We start from the raw sequence: 14,034 nt of genomic DNA, 5'->3' as shown, positions 1-14,034 counted from the left end.
TACTTTGTGTGAGAGGTGATCCCAGAAAATACCAGCAGAGGGATGGGGACGTGAGACAAGGCAGGGAAGGAAGCCAATGAAAGATGATTTCTCAGGGAAGTCATATCACTGTAGGTCATCAGAGCTCAAGTCCACTGGGGAACAGTGGAATCAGTGGCAGACATGAGTGTGGAACCCTCACCCTAAAGGGAGCCGAGCTGTTTATCTATCACCTCCCACCTACCCCTGGGGAAGGGCTGCTTCAGTGAGGCACTCATTCCCCTGTCCCTTTGGTTTGTCATGTACCTGGGCAGAGACAGCTCTGGTGGCCTTAGTCAAATAGGTACAGGTGCTAGCAGGTGGAAGTTCAAGGGCATACAGAGGCCAGATAAATCATAGGCTGTATGGGCGGGGCACTGACAGGGCCTGCTACAGAAAGTGTGCCTTACTTTCTTCAATTATTTCAATGTTTCTGCTTTGACAAACAAGGCTTTCACAGGTGTTTCTGTCCATGCTTCTTACCCACACAGGCAAATAGTTCTCTAGGACAGATGTCTACAAGTGGGTCCATCCATTACACGATGCTTCTCTCCAGTCATACTCTTCCAGGCTGAGGAACGCCTACTCTGATCCACTCGGAACCCCAGGCTGCCAGCGTGTGGATATTCTCTCTTCCTTAATCTCTCAGTCTTGCTCTTTTCATGAATTCTTTCAAACTGAAGAGATAAGGGCATCTAATGACTTTCCTATGGCCTCATCTTTTTTCTCCACGGGAGAAAATGACTTTACCCTTGGCTTCTGCCTTCAAAACCTATTGTTGCTGGTATATTTCAGGTTGCAAGTCATTTTCTAGTAATAAAAATCAAATTTTGGAGCCATGGCTTCTACTTGGTCAGATACTTCACCTCTAGGTACCTGCCTAGACAGGCCATCATTTCCAAATCAAGAGCACATGTTCACACCCTGAGCCAGCACCTGGGCAATCCTCTGTATACAGAAGCCCACAAAAGGATGCAATTAGGACTTAATCAAAAGGTTCAACTCAAAAAATCAATTCCAATTGTTATTTTTACTTTTTATATCAATATTATTGATCTGGAGTTTACATCCAATACATGTTTTAACTTCAGTGAATTCTGACAAAGATCTACATAGTGATACCATGTAATCACTACCCCAATCAAAATAGAGGACTTTTTTTTTGTTTGTTTTTCGGGTCACACCCGTGGCATATGGAGGTTCCCAGGAGCTGCCATTCTACACCACAACCACAGCAACACGGGATCCAAACTATGTCTTGCAATGCCTACACCACATCTCACGCCAATGCCTGATTCTTAACCCACTGAGCGAAGCCTAGGATCGAACCCCTGTCCTCCTGGATCTTGGTCGGGTTCGGTAACTGCTGGGCCGCTAAGGGAATTCCCAAAATAAGGAACATTTCTATCCTGGTCTCTTTTCAGCCAGTCCTTCCCACTCTTGAATCAAGGAACTGCTTTTTTTTTTTTTTTTTTTTTGTCTTTTGTCTTTTTTTGTTGTTGTTGTTGTTATTTTTGCTATTTCTTGGGCCGCTCCCGAGGCATATGGAGGTTCCCAGGCTAGGGGTCCAATCAGAGCTGTAGCCACCGGCCTACGCCAAAGCCATAGCAACGCGGGATCCAAGCCGCGTCTGCAACCTACACCACAGCTCACGGCAACGCCGGATTGTTAACCCACTGAGCAAGGGCAGGGACGGAACCCACAACCTCATGGTTCCTAGTCAGATTCGTTAACCACTGCGCCATGACGGGAACTCCTCCAAGGAACTGCTTTCTTTACCCATCACTCTAGATTAGTTTCACCTGTTCTAGAATTTCATATACATAGAATTATACAGTATGTAAGTTTTTTCGACTCAAAATGTTTTTGTGATTCACGCATTTTGTTGCACATATAAGTGGATCTTTATTGTGGCTATGATGATGAAGATGGTTGCTGCTGAGTCGTATTCCTTGTATACATGGATCACACAATTTGTTTATCCATCCATCTGTTGATGGACTTTGGGGTTGTTCCCAGCTTTGGGCAATTATAAATAAAGCTGCTCTGAATACACGTGTGTAGATTTTTGCGGGGACATAATGTTTTCATTTCTTTTGAGTCAAGACCTAGAAATAGGATTGCTGGATCACAATGTGTGTTTGCTTTTATAAGACACAACCAAACTATTTTCCAAAGTGATTGTGACATTTTACTTTCTCACCGACAAAAGAGGAGAGTTCTAGTTGCTCATCCTCACCAACACTTGAGATCATAGTCTTCTTAATTTTAGCCATTCTAGTGGATGCCTAGTGGTATCACTTTGTGGTTTTATTTTGTATTTCCCTTCTTACCAATGATGGTAAATGTATTTTCATATTCTCATCAGTCATTTGTATAACGTTTTTGGTGAGGTGCCCATTCAAATCTATTTCCCATTGAAAAAAATTGAGATTAGTTGACCTTTATATATTCTATGTACAAGTCTTTTGTTGCATATATGTGTGTGTGTGTGTGTGTTGTGAATATTTTCCCCCAGTCTTTGTTTTGACTTTTCAAATTTTTAAAATTTTTTTGAAGAGTAATAGTTTTAAATTTTGATAAAGTGCAGTTCATCTATTTTCTTTTATGGCTTAGTCCTTTGGTATCCTGCCACAAATTTTTTTTTGCCTTACAATAAGGCCATAGCATTTTATCCTGTATTTTACCTTTTATAGTTAAGCCTGTGATTCCTTTAGAGTTTATTTTTGTGTATAGTGTGAGGTAAGGGTCAAGGGTTTTGGTGGGGTTCCCCCTCACTTGGATATCCAGTTTTCCCAGCGTCATTTCTGAAAAGATGATCTTTTTCCTTTGAATTGCCTTAGTGTGTTTGTTGAAAGAAAATTTTACCAAACTATGTGGAGGTCTATTTCTGGAAACACCATTCTGTGTCATTGAACTATGTGTCTGTCCTTATGCCAGTACCGCATTGTCTTGATTAATCTAGCTTTACATTACATCTTGAACTCAGATAATAAAAGTCCTCCAATTTTGTTCTTTTTTCCAAAATCGTTTTGGTTATGTAGGTCATTTGCATGTCCGTATAGATTTTGAAATCAGCTTGTCAGAGTCTAACGGAAAAAAAAGCAAAACCTTCTGGGATTTTGATGGGCATTTCATTGAGCTCATAGATGAATTTGAGGAGAATTGACGTCTTAACAACACTGAGTCTTCCAACTCAATAACACAGAATATCTCCTTGATTATTTAGATTTTCTTTAATTTCCCCAAGCAATGTTTTGTTCTTTTTTGGTGTAATTCTTAAATATATTATTTTTAATTTACCTCAAATATTTCAAGCCTTTTAATATTGTAAATGGCATTGGTGGTTTGGGGTTTGGTGTTTTGTTTTTTTGTTTTTTTTTTTTGGCCACACCTGTGGCATTTGGAAGTTCCTGGTCCAGGGACTGAGTCCAAGCCACAGCTGTGACCTATGCCACAGCTGCACCAAAGCTGGATCCTTAACCCACTGCACCACAGTGGGAACTTTGGCATTGGTTTTTAAATTTCATTTTCCATTGGTTCATGGCTGTTATATAGAAATACAATTGATTTTTTTTTTTATGGTGACTTTGTATTCTGTGGCCTTGCTGAATTTATTTATTTATTTTAGGTTTTTATTTTTTCTATTATAGTCAATTTACATTGCTCTGCTAATTTCTGCTGTACAGCGCTAAATTCATGTATTAGTTGTAGCTTTTTCTTCTAGATCCTTGAGGATTATCAAGTCTTACTAATCTGTAAATAAAAACAGTTTTAGCTCTTCCTTTCCAACATTTAGACCTTTTATGCATTTTTCTTGCTTTTTGCACTGGCTAGGACTGCCAGTGAATTGTTGAATAGAAGTGATGAGAGCAAACTTCCTTGCCTGCTCCCAGTCTCCAGAAACAATCTTCTAACCCTTAGTCTTTCATCATTAAATGTGATGTTATCGGAGTTCCCATCGTAGCGCAGTGGAAACGAATCCGACTAGGAACCATGAAGTTGAGTGTTCCATCCCTGGCCTCGCTCAGTGGGTTAAGGATCCGGCTTTGCCGTGAGTTGTGGTGTGGGTCGCAGACACAGCTCGGATCTGGCGTGGCTGTGGTTGTAGTACAGGCAGGCAGCTATAGCTCTGATTCGACCCCTTGCCTGGGAACCTCCATAGGCCACAGGTGCAGCCCTAAAAAAAAAAAAAAAAAAAATGATGTTATCAGGAGATTCTTCATAGATGCTTTTTGTCAAGTTCCAGGAGTCCCCCTCTATGTTTAAACTACCAGTGTTTTTAGTTTCATTGTTTACATTTCGCCATACTAAAAAATGTTGGAATTCTACATCTTGTTTCTGTTTTCTCTGGTAGGATTATACAGAGAGCATGATTTTGGAGTCAAACAGACATGAATGCTATCATTTTCCAAACTTCTTCAGTTCTCTGTCTTCCACCTCAATTTCCTTATTTGTAAAAATAAAGATAATTAATTTTTCAGGTTTATTGGGAATGATATTTGGTGTGCTTGCCTGTACCTGACACAAAAGACACTCAAAAAATACTTTGACCCTCTCTCAATCCCTTGCTGTCTCTTAGTGATACACCTTTGGCTTTATAATGACATTTCTGATGTCTGCCTAAATTTCACAACAGGGTTTTAAAACCTGGGTATCGGTCACGTAGGAAGGTCAAGATCTCATGGGTGGATGATGACTCCATGGTTCACTGTGACATGTGACATCAAATAAAGGGCTTCCCTCTGCTGACTGCAGATTCCATAATTACTCCCAAGCTAAGACGTTCTGGGATTAACATGTTTGTCCCAACCACTACAAAAACAAATGCACTGTTCTAAATGATACCTAATTATATCACGTTCACTTCTTTTAATAGTATATCCAGAAAGGATGATTCACAAGTCCTGGCTCCAGTGCAGATGTACAGAGAAACTTTATTGTTAGTTCATACCCATGTCTTCTTAGGTCTGGAATTCTCCTTTTCCGAACACAGCAGGAGTCAAAGATACTAGGGCAAAAAGCGTTATAACTCCCAGAGCCGTGATTCCAAATGCCAGTTCCAGAGCCAGTGCTTGATGAAGTGTTTTGCACAGACTTCTGTAGAACAAGAAATGTGAAGATGATGTGTGAGTTCTTCATAAAGCCAAATGTACTGTTCCTTGTTCTGTAATTCTCTCTCTCCTACCTTTCTGGTGTGAAAATGTCCCTACACTGTTGTTTTATAATGACAATCATTTATCACCCTTATTTGGCAAAATAAGTTAGCAAAATTATCTTAACCTATTGCACACCACCAGTTAAAAACTTACATTACTGGTCTGCCTGTGAAATACCAGACTGTATTTTCCAGGAGAACCTCAGTATGCGTAGATGGGTGTCATGGTAACAGTTTGTATATTACAACTATGGACCTGCTCGGAGTCACTTCAGAACTCCAGCCTCTATCCTCTAACCAGGGGTTTCCACAGTGATGAAAGTGGGAGGGACTGGATCCAGAGGGCCTGCGATGCTCTAGTGGGTTGAGGTCAGCCTCACCTGACCTGAAAAAACTGTAACTGTCTATTTTGCAGCTCTAAACAAGGGGATATATTGGAGAAGTTGAAAAAAATAGAGAGATGCACAAATACCAAGAGAAAGGGCCCAGATCAACATGTGGAATGTTTCAGGGGAACCCAGGATTTGTGGGAGGCCTGCTGTAGGGCATAGAGACAGAATCCTGAGTGAGAAGAGGTTCAGCCAACTTGGCTGAGGCTTAACCTTATAAGCCTCCGTTTCCATAGCCGCTAAGTGGAAATGATGGCCCTGCCTTGTCTCTCTGGAGTGTTTGCTTGTGGATTGAATGATAATGGATAGAAGAGTGCTTTGCAAACTACAACGTCCCAGACAAATTTAAGAAATGACTCTCTCTTACTTTGTTGACAATTGAGAAGGCAATATTTCTAGACATATGACATAGCTCCAGGCAAATGCTTTTCTGAGAAGAGATGGTGGAAATGTACACGGCCTGTAGGCTAAATCCTGTCAGAACATATTATCGCCAAATAAATCTGGACAATCGTATTTTTAACCCCATGCCCCAAACCTAGTAACTAGGCAGAGAGGCTCAGCTCTGGTAAGATGCAGGATGCAAGCCAGAGTCTGAGTTCACAAAAAAGCAGCCAGGGTCTGTGTCAGCTGCCCGTCCCTCCATATTCTGGATAAACTTTTCAGAATCCCCCCCCTTTTTTTTTCTTGCTTTTTAGGGCTGCACCCGTGGCACATGGAGGTTCCCAGGCGAGGGGTCTGATTAGAGCTGTAGCTGCAGGCCTACGCCACAGCCACTGCAACCCAGGATCCTTAACCCACTGAGTGAGGCCAGGGATCAAACCCGCAACCTCATGGTTCCTAGTCAGATTCATTAACCACTGAGCCACGATGGGAACTCCCATACCATATTCTTTGAGAGCAAGTCACCAAGCACAGCCCACGCTCAGGATGGAAGGGGATAGTGCATGTCCTTTTTTGAAAAAAAAAAAAAATTTAAATTTACTTTTTAATTTGTTTGCCATACCTGTGGCATATGGAAGCTCCTGGGCCAGAGACTGAATCTGAGCCATAGCCGTGACCTATACCACAGCTGCAGCAACACTGGATCCTTTCATCCATGGCACCAAGCTGGGGATCAAACCTGTGCCTCCACAGTGACCCGAGCCACTGTAGTTGGATTCTTAACCCACTTCGCCACAGCAGGAACTCCTGTCTGTGTTTTTTTGACATAGCTTTTTGCCTTCCTTAGCAAGGTACTGCACCTCAGAACAGCATTCATTCTGGGAGCCTCTACTCTAAGACAGATTGCTGTGGGTTGGCTCTTGGAATTTTTTTAGGAGAGTGTTATTTAGAAGCCTTTACAAACCATACTCATAGGTAGAGGGCCTTTTTTGACCCTCTTGAGATTAACAGTGGGGGACAGAGGCTACCAATGGGCAGATTTCCAGGGCTTACTGATGACCTGTCGCTGTTCTAGATCCAGCTGTGTTCATACCCTTTATCTTATGTTTCCACCCATCCCCGACCACTAATACCTGTAGACGAGGGCTCTAGTCTAATGTTCATTGCCTGATGGATTTTTAAATTTGAGGTACTCATTTGCCCAGTTGCAAGATTCTCCAAGGCTTTATTTATGCTGGCACAAGTCAGCACCTTAAGAAAAAAAAGGCATTGATATATACTCACTTAAATAAATTGATGTTCCTGTCTCAACTCTTTCCTTTTTGGCTATATAGACAAGCTCACATTCCAAAGCGTGTGACTCCAATATTGAAAAGAAGTATTTCAGGCTTTATGCGGATACATTTTTTTCTGAACATTAGATGAGATGATGCAAAGCCACTTTACACAGTACCTGGCACGTTCTTCGCCCGTAATAAATATTGCTATTGTTATTGAGAAGTACCAGGTCTTTTTTTTTTTTTTGGCATTTTTTAAGTTATGCCATTATGCCAGAGATTGCATGGATGGAAAGGTAAAGAGAGAGTAAGGAGGTGAGATGAGAGGTATTTCATGATTTATTCAATTATGAATATAAGAACCCCACTTTTTTCTGGTTTTCTTTAATGTCACCTTTTTTTTTAATTTTTTAAATTTTTATTAAAGTGTATTTGATTTACAATGTTGTTGTGCCAATTTCTGCTGTACAGCAAAATGGCTCAGTAATACACATATATATGCGTTCCCTTTCTTTCTTTTTTTTTTTTTAGGGCCACACCTGTGGCATATGGAAATTCCCAGGCTAATGATCGAATTGGAGCTGTAGCTGCCAGCCTACACCACAGCCACAGTAATACGGGATCCGAGCTGTGTCTGTGACCTACACCACAGCTCACGACGATGCCGGATCCCCAACCCGCTGAGCGAGGCCAGGGATCGAACCCGCATCCTCATGGATACGAGTTGGATTCGTTTCTGCTGCACCACAACAGGAACTCTTACATTCCCCTTCTTTTATTTATTTATTTATTTATTTATTTATTTACTTATTGTCTTTATAGGGCTGCACGGGTAGCACATGGAGGTTCCCAGGCTAGGGGTCTAATCAGAGCTGTTGCCAGCAGTCTACACCACAGCCACAGCAACACCAGATCCGAGCCGCATCTGCAACCTACACCACAGCTCACGGCAATGCCGGATCCTGAACCCACTGATCGAGGCCAGGGATGGAACCCGCAACCTCATGTTCCTAGTCGGATTCGTTTCTGCTGCACCACAATGGGAACTCCTACATTCCCCCCCTTTTTTTTTTTTTTTTTTTTTTTTTGTCTTTTTGTCTTTGTCTTTTTGCCATTTCTTGGGCCGGAGGTTCCCAGGCTAGGGGTCGAATCGGAGCTATAGCTGCCAGCCTACACCACAGCTCATGGCAATGCCAGATCCTTAACCCACTGAGGAAGGCCAGGGATTGAACCCGCAACCTCCTGGTTCCTAGTCAGATTCATTAACCACTGAGCCACGACGGGAACTCCCGTTCCCTTTCTTATATTATCTTCCATCACGGTCTGTCCCAAGAGATGGATATATTCCCTGTGCTATACATTCTGAATGTAATAGTTTGCATCTACTAACCCCAAACTCCCAGATCATCCCATTCCCTCCCCTTTCCCCCTTGGCAGCCACGAGTCTGTTCTGTGTGGCTCTGAGTCTGCTTCTGTCTTATAGATAGGTTCATTTGTGCCGTATTTTAGATTCCACATATAAGTGATATCATATGGTATTTGTCTTTGTCTGACTTACTTCATATGATAATCTCTAGTTGCATCCATGTTGCTGCAAATAGCATGATTTTGTCATTTTTACGGCCGAGCAGTGCTCCATTTTCTATATGCACCACATCATCCTAATCCATTCATCTGTTGATGGGCATTTGGGTTGTTTCTACGTCTTGGCTATTGTGAATAGTGCTGCAATGAATATAGAGGTGCGTGTATCTTTTTGAATTGTAGTTTTGTCCAGACATAAGCCCAGGAGTGGGGTTGCTGGATCATACGGTCGTTCTATATTTAGTTTTCTGAGGAACCTCCATACTGTTTTCCATAGTGGTTGTACCAATTTACTTTCCCACCAACAGTGTAAGAGGAAGAACCCCACTTTTTACAAAAAATAGAAAAATGTTAGAAATGCAGCAATACATAAAATATAAAAATGGGCATTGGATAGTAGTACTGTGAGCCAGGAATATAGAAAGATGAACTGGACCTGATTGTGCATGTTTATTTATTATTATTCCAAAATTTAAAAAAAAAATTTTTTGTCTTTTGTCTTTTTGGGGCCATACCTGAGGCATATGGAAGTTCCCAGGCTAGGGGCCAAATCGGAGCTACAGCTGCCCACTTACGCCACAGCCGCAGCAACTCGGGATCCGAGCTGAATCTCTGACCTACAACACAGCTCAAGGCAATGCTGGATCTTTAACCCATTGAGCAAGGCCAGGGATCAAACCCGTGTCCTCATGGATACTAGTTGGGTTTGTTAACCGCTGAGCCACAATGGGAACTCCAAAAATTAATTTTTTTAAAAAAACTTAAAAACTAAGAGAAAAAAAAATCTTTCATAGTTACTCACGTAGTTTCCATTTATAGTGCTGTTCACTGACACCAAATGAATACTGGGGAGTTTTCAGGGGCTGAGGGAAGGGAGAATGGGGAGCAATTGCCTAATGATACAGGGTTACCTTTTGTATAAAAATATTTTAGAAGATAGAGGCGGTAGTTTCACAACATTGTGAGGGTACTACATGCCGCTTGTTCACTTTAAAGTGGTTCATTTTATGCTATGTGAATTTCACTTCTTTAAAATAAAGAATAGCCTTTATTTATTTACGTATTTATTTGTGTATTTATCTTTTTAGGGTCGTACCCGCGGCATATGAAGTTCCCAGGCTAGGGGTCGAAACGGAGCTACGGCTGCCAGCCTATTTTTGAGGATTGCTCACATCTTCAACTACAGACAAGCTATCTCTGCTCCTTCAGGTAATTATTCATATGTCAAATTTTCCATCCATTGTCTTATTTAAGGTCCAGGTTTTGTGTTTCTTTCTCACGGTGTGTGTGTGTGTGTGTGTGTGTGTGTGTGTGTGTGTGCGCGCGCGCATGCATGTGTGCATGTATGTGAATGGACACCTCATTTATAGGCCCTGTGTAGCCACAATACTCCCTAAGTGACCCAAGTGGCTGTGTAATTCTCAGTTCAGTGGTTTCTCAATTAGGACGAGAGGTGAGGATATTGTGGGAGTGGAAAGGGCAGGGAGTCGAAATCACCCAGGGAGTTCTTGTTGACTGCTTACCCCCCTGTCAACTCGAATAGACCAGAGGGTTGGGGTGGGTGGAGAGAACAACTGTGAGTATTTTGGATTAGCTCCCCAAGGATTCTGAAAATCCTTCTCCTCCTCCCCGCCCCCCATCCTTGTGAGAACTTTCATATATTTCAAGGGAGCCACTGAATGTGGCTGGGAACTTGAGACACAGAGACCCTCGTAGATGTGCTATTTCATCCATTTGAGCTTAGACCTCCTTCAGCTGGCACACTGCAGCCAACCGGCCCCAGAACAATTAAAACCAAAAGGGGGGAAGCATTAGTCTCCTACCTAGAAAAGCCCCCAAAGGAACTATGCCTTGAACCTGTGAATCTGGAGCCCAGCTGCTTTTGATGAGACAGGATGATCCCACAAAATGTCATTGGATACTTCTCCATCAGCCAGGTCTTTGCCACTATTTTTGTTTCAGAACCACCCACCTACTTGAGTCTTTCTTTCTCAGGAAAGGCATTTACCCGGCAGAGTTCTCACCCACCAGAAAGTGGGAAAGATGAGGACCGGTGGAAGCGGGAGCTGCAAGGCCAAAAGAATACTTGTCCCCTGATGACGGATTCCCCTACCCTCTCCCCTTTCAACTACTTCTTTACAACAGGAAGGACTGTCTAAATGGTTTTAGAAAGTGAAGGACGGTGAATGCGTTCCACAATCACTTTTACAGTGGTAGGGAGTAAAACGCAGGTTGGCTCTTCTTTACAAATGGTCAAATACCCCAACTCACTTGGAATCTGGGTTGCCAAGATAAGCAGAGTGCAAGGCCAGCTTCAAGTTTTTCCAGTTGCAGATGGTTGTGCTTGTTAAGGCAGATGATTCTTTTCCTTGGGAAATTTGGAATATATGCAAGGAGAAAAGAAACCAGTGTAACTGCTGGAATTCTAGCAGCATTGAGTTGTCCATTTGATTTTTTGGACCCAGACAACAATAATATAGGAGTGGTTTTTAGCAGTGGGTTTTTTGTTTATCAACATGTCAATAAGATGCTTTAGCACAATCTACCAGACCATGTTTGGTGATAGTAAGAACTGGCTCTGCACCAGCCCTTCTCCCTCAATTTCTCCCCCTAAAACCAATGGCCACACTAAGAGCTTCACCTTGACAGGTGGCCAAACCAATACAGCTTCGGGTGACTAAATGCTTTAGAATTGCCGCTTCCAAAATGGGACAGATTTCTTGGGCAGACATGGCCAGGTGTGGCAGTCTGCTCTCAAGCCAACCAAAAATCAGGAAGGGGTTGCTTTCTGCTGAGTTTGATTTGCAAACTGACCCAATGTGGCCTACAGAAATCTTTGGTTTGGCCCACATGCTACTTTAAACTTTTAATTTGAACCAACATTTAGAAGTTCTGATTTCTGACTTCTTTTTAAAATCAGAAGCTCTGGTAATTCTGCATTTGCATATGACAAGGATTGACTGTAACTAAGAAGAATCTTCCTTTAGACCGTTCACCTTGGTCCTCACTACTCACGTAGCTCGTAGATGTGCTATTTCACCCATTTGAGCTTAGACCTCCTTCAGCTGGCACACTGCAGCCAACCGGCCCCAGAACAATTAAAACCAAAAAGGGGGAAGCATTAGTCTCCTACCTAGAAAAGCCTCCAAACTACCTCCAAGTAGGTACAAATCCCCTCAGGTTGTAATGGGAGAAACACATGGGATGTTCCTCGGAGATAAATTAGAAGTCCTTCTGGAAGATATAGCAGATGGTGGAGAATGTAGTGGCTGTTCTGCAGTAGTACTAAGAGGTTAGCATGAGTCCCTGAGGAAACAGTTGCCTCTTATCCCCAATAAGCTCATTTCTAGGCTCATTGGATAGGCACGAGTTCTCAACTGAAGTGAGTGGGTTGGGTTGAGAAAGTGTTCCCAGTATTGACACGTGCTTTCATTGTCCTAACCAGTCGCTAAGTACTGTGTGATCATCTCCATGGGGGCTGTATTTCCTCCTTCAAAATTAGAGTAAGGAAGTCCTGGGAAGGAGCTGTCCACATGCTTGGTGCTGATACCCCCAGCAGGAAACCCATCCTGAAGCTACGGCAGAAGCAGCGTCATGAACCAATTTTGCAATTCTAGGAGAGCCTTACCTAGTGAATTTATGCACCTCACATGGGGGTGGGTGTATTCCTATATCAGGATAGGATGCACCTGAATCAGGTAAGACTGTCAAAGCCTGATGTCATTGCTCTTCCCAGACATAGAAAATAACCCATAAAGACCACCGAGGGCAGGAGGACATCACGTCCCAAGCGTCTCACAGAGGGTAAGGGTAATGAAACTGACATTCATCAAGCACCTAACTGCCTCTGCTAGGTTCTTTACTTCCAATTACTCACTTTAATTTAAAGAGACAAATATCATTACCCTCATTTTCAAACGAGGAAACTAAGACTCAGAAAGGCTAAGTAAATTTACCCAGTGTCATATCGCTAGCAAGTGGTAGGTCTCTCTTCTTGAAATATAGCCCTGTATATGAAATGTGTCTAACTTCCAAGCTTGTATCCTTTTAACCACATGAAATTTACTTATGGGTAAAGTCAAAACTGGGTGGAATCATGCCTATCGGATGGAAATGAGAGTGACCCCGGAAAATCAAACACAGGAAGCAAGTATTCAGGCCAGAATCTGATGGCACCATGTTAACACCATTGCCCCTTTTCTGTCTGATGGACTAGTTGGGGAAAATCATGCTCATTTTCCTCCTCAATCAGAAACCCATCACCTGTCGTTACTAACAAGAGGTTTATCAGGGAGAATAACTTTGCCAGTAAACGCAGATGATCTCAATTCTGATAGCCGTTCCCCTATAAAGAGCACTAGGGCATTTACTATGTCCCAAATAAACTAATTCCTCACCTCACCCTATTTTTCCTCTTATCTTCTCTGTCTCAGCTTTTTCAATGAAAAAAGCTGTGAATCTGAGATCCATGACTATACCCACCTCACACTTGTTCTAACCTCACCAAAATCTACCGATTGTTTTCACCTCCATATGTCTTTGCTACTCTTCCATTTTTCTCATTTCTGCGGACACTGCCCTAATTCAGGTCATCATTATCTTCTGCCTAGGATATTGCAGAGGCTTCTGAACTTGTTTCCTTGCCTCCAACTTTGCCCCCCACTAATCTGTTAAAGTCATCCAAAGTAAAGCAAAGCTGACTCTGTTATTCACCTACCTTTAACCTAGTGAGCAGAGTGGTTAAGAGTGCGAGCTGGATCCAGGCTACTGGGGTTTTAATTCCAGGTCTGATATTTATTGCGTATCCCTGCATAAGTTACTTCCTATCTATCTCTGTAAAGTGGAAATGAATAATAATGTCATCTCCTGCAAAATTAAGGATGAAATAAAATAGCACTGGCCATTCCCTTATCTCTCTGGTCCTCTTTACAGCAAAACTCCTTGAAAGAATTATCTATACTCACTGTCACCAATTTCTTTCTTTATCTTTCTGTTGTTCGTTTGTTTTGTTTTTTATGGCTGCACCCGCAGCATATGGAAGTTCCGGGGCCAGGGGTTGAATCCGAGCTGCAGCTGTGATCCAAGCTGAAGCTGCGATAATGCCAGACCCTCATCCCACCACTCCAGGTCAGGGCTCAAACCTGTGCCTCTGAATGACCCAAGCCACTGCAGCTGGATTCTTATCCCACTGTGCCACAGCAGGTAACCCTTATCTTTCCGTTTA

This window comes from Sus scrofa, chromosome 12, assembly GCF_054392235.1.
Source record: "Sus scrofa isolate SSC_HxYL_T2T_F1_AM1 chromosome 12, Sscrofa_HxYL_maternal_Yorkshire_Landrace_v2.0, whole genome shotgun sequence".
NCBI lineage: Eukaryota > Metazoa > Chordata > Mammalia > Artiodactyla > Suidae > Sus > Sus scrofa.
Note: the sequence above shows the minus strand (reverse complement) of the source record.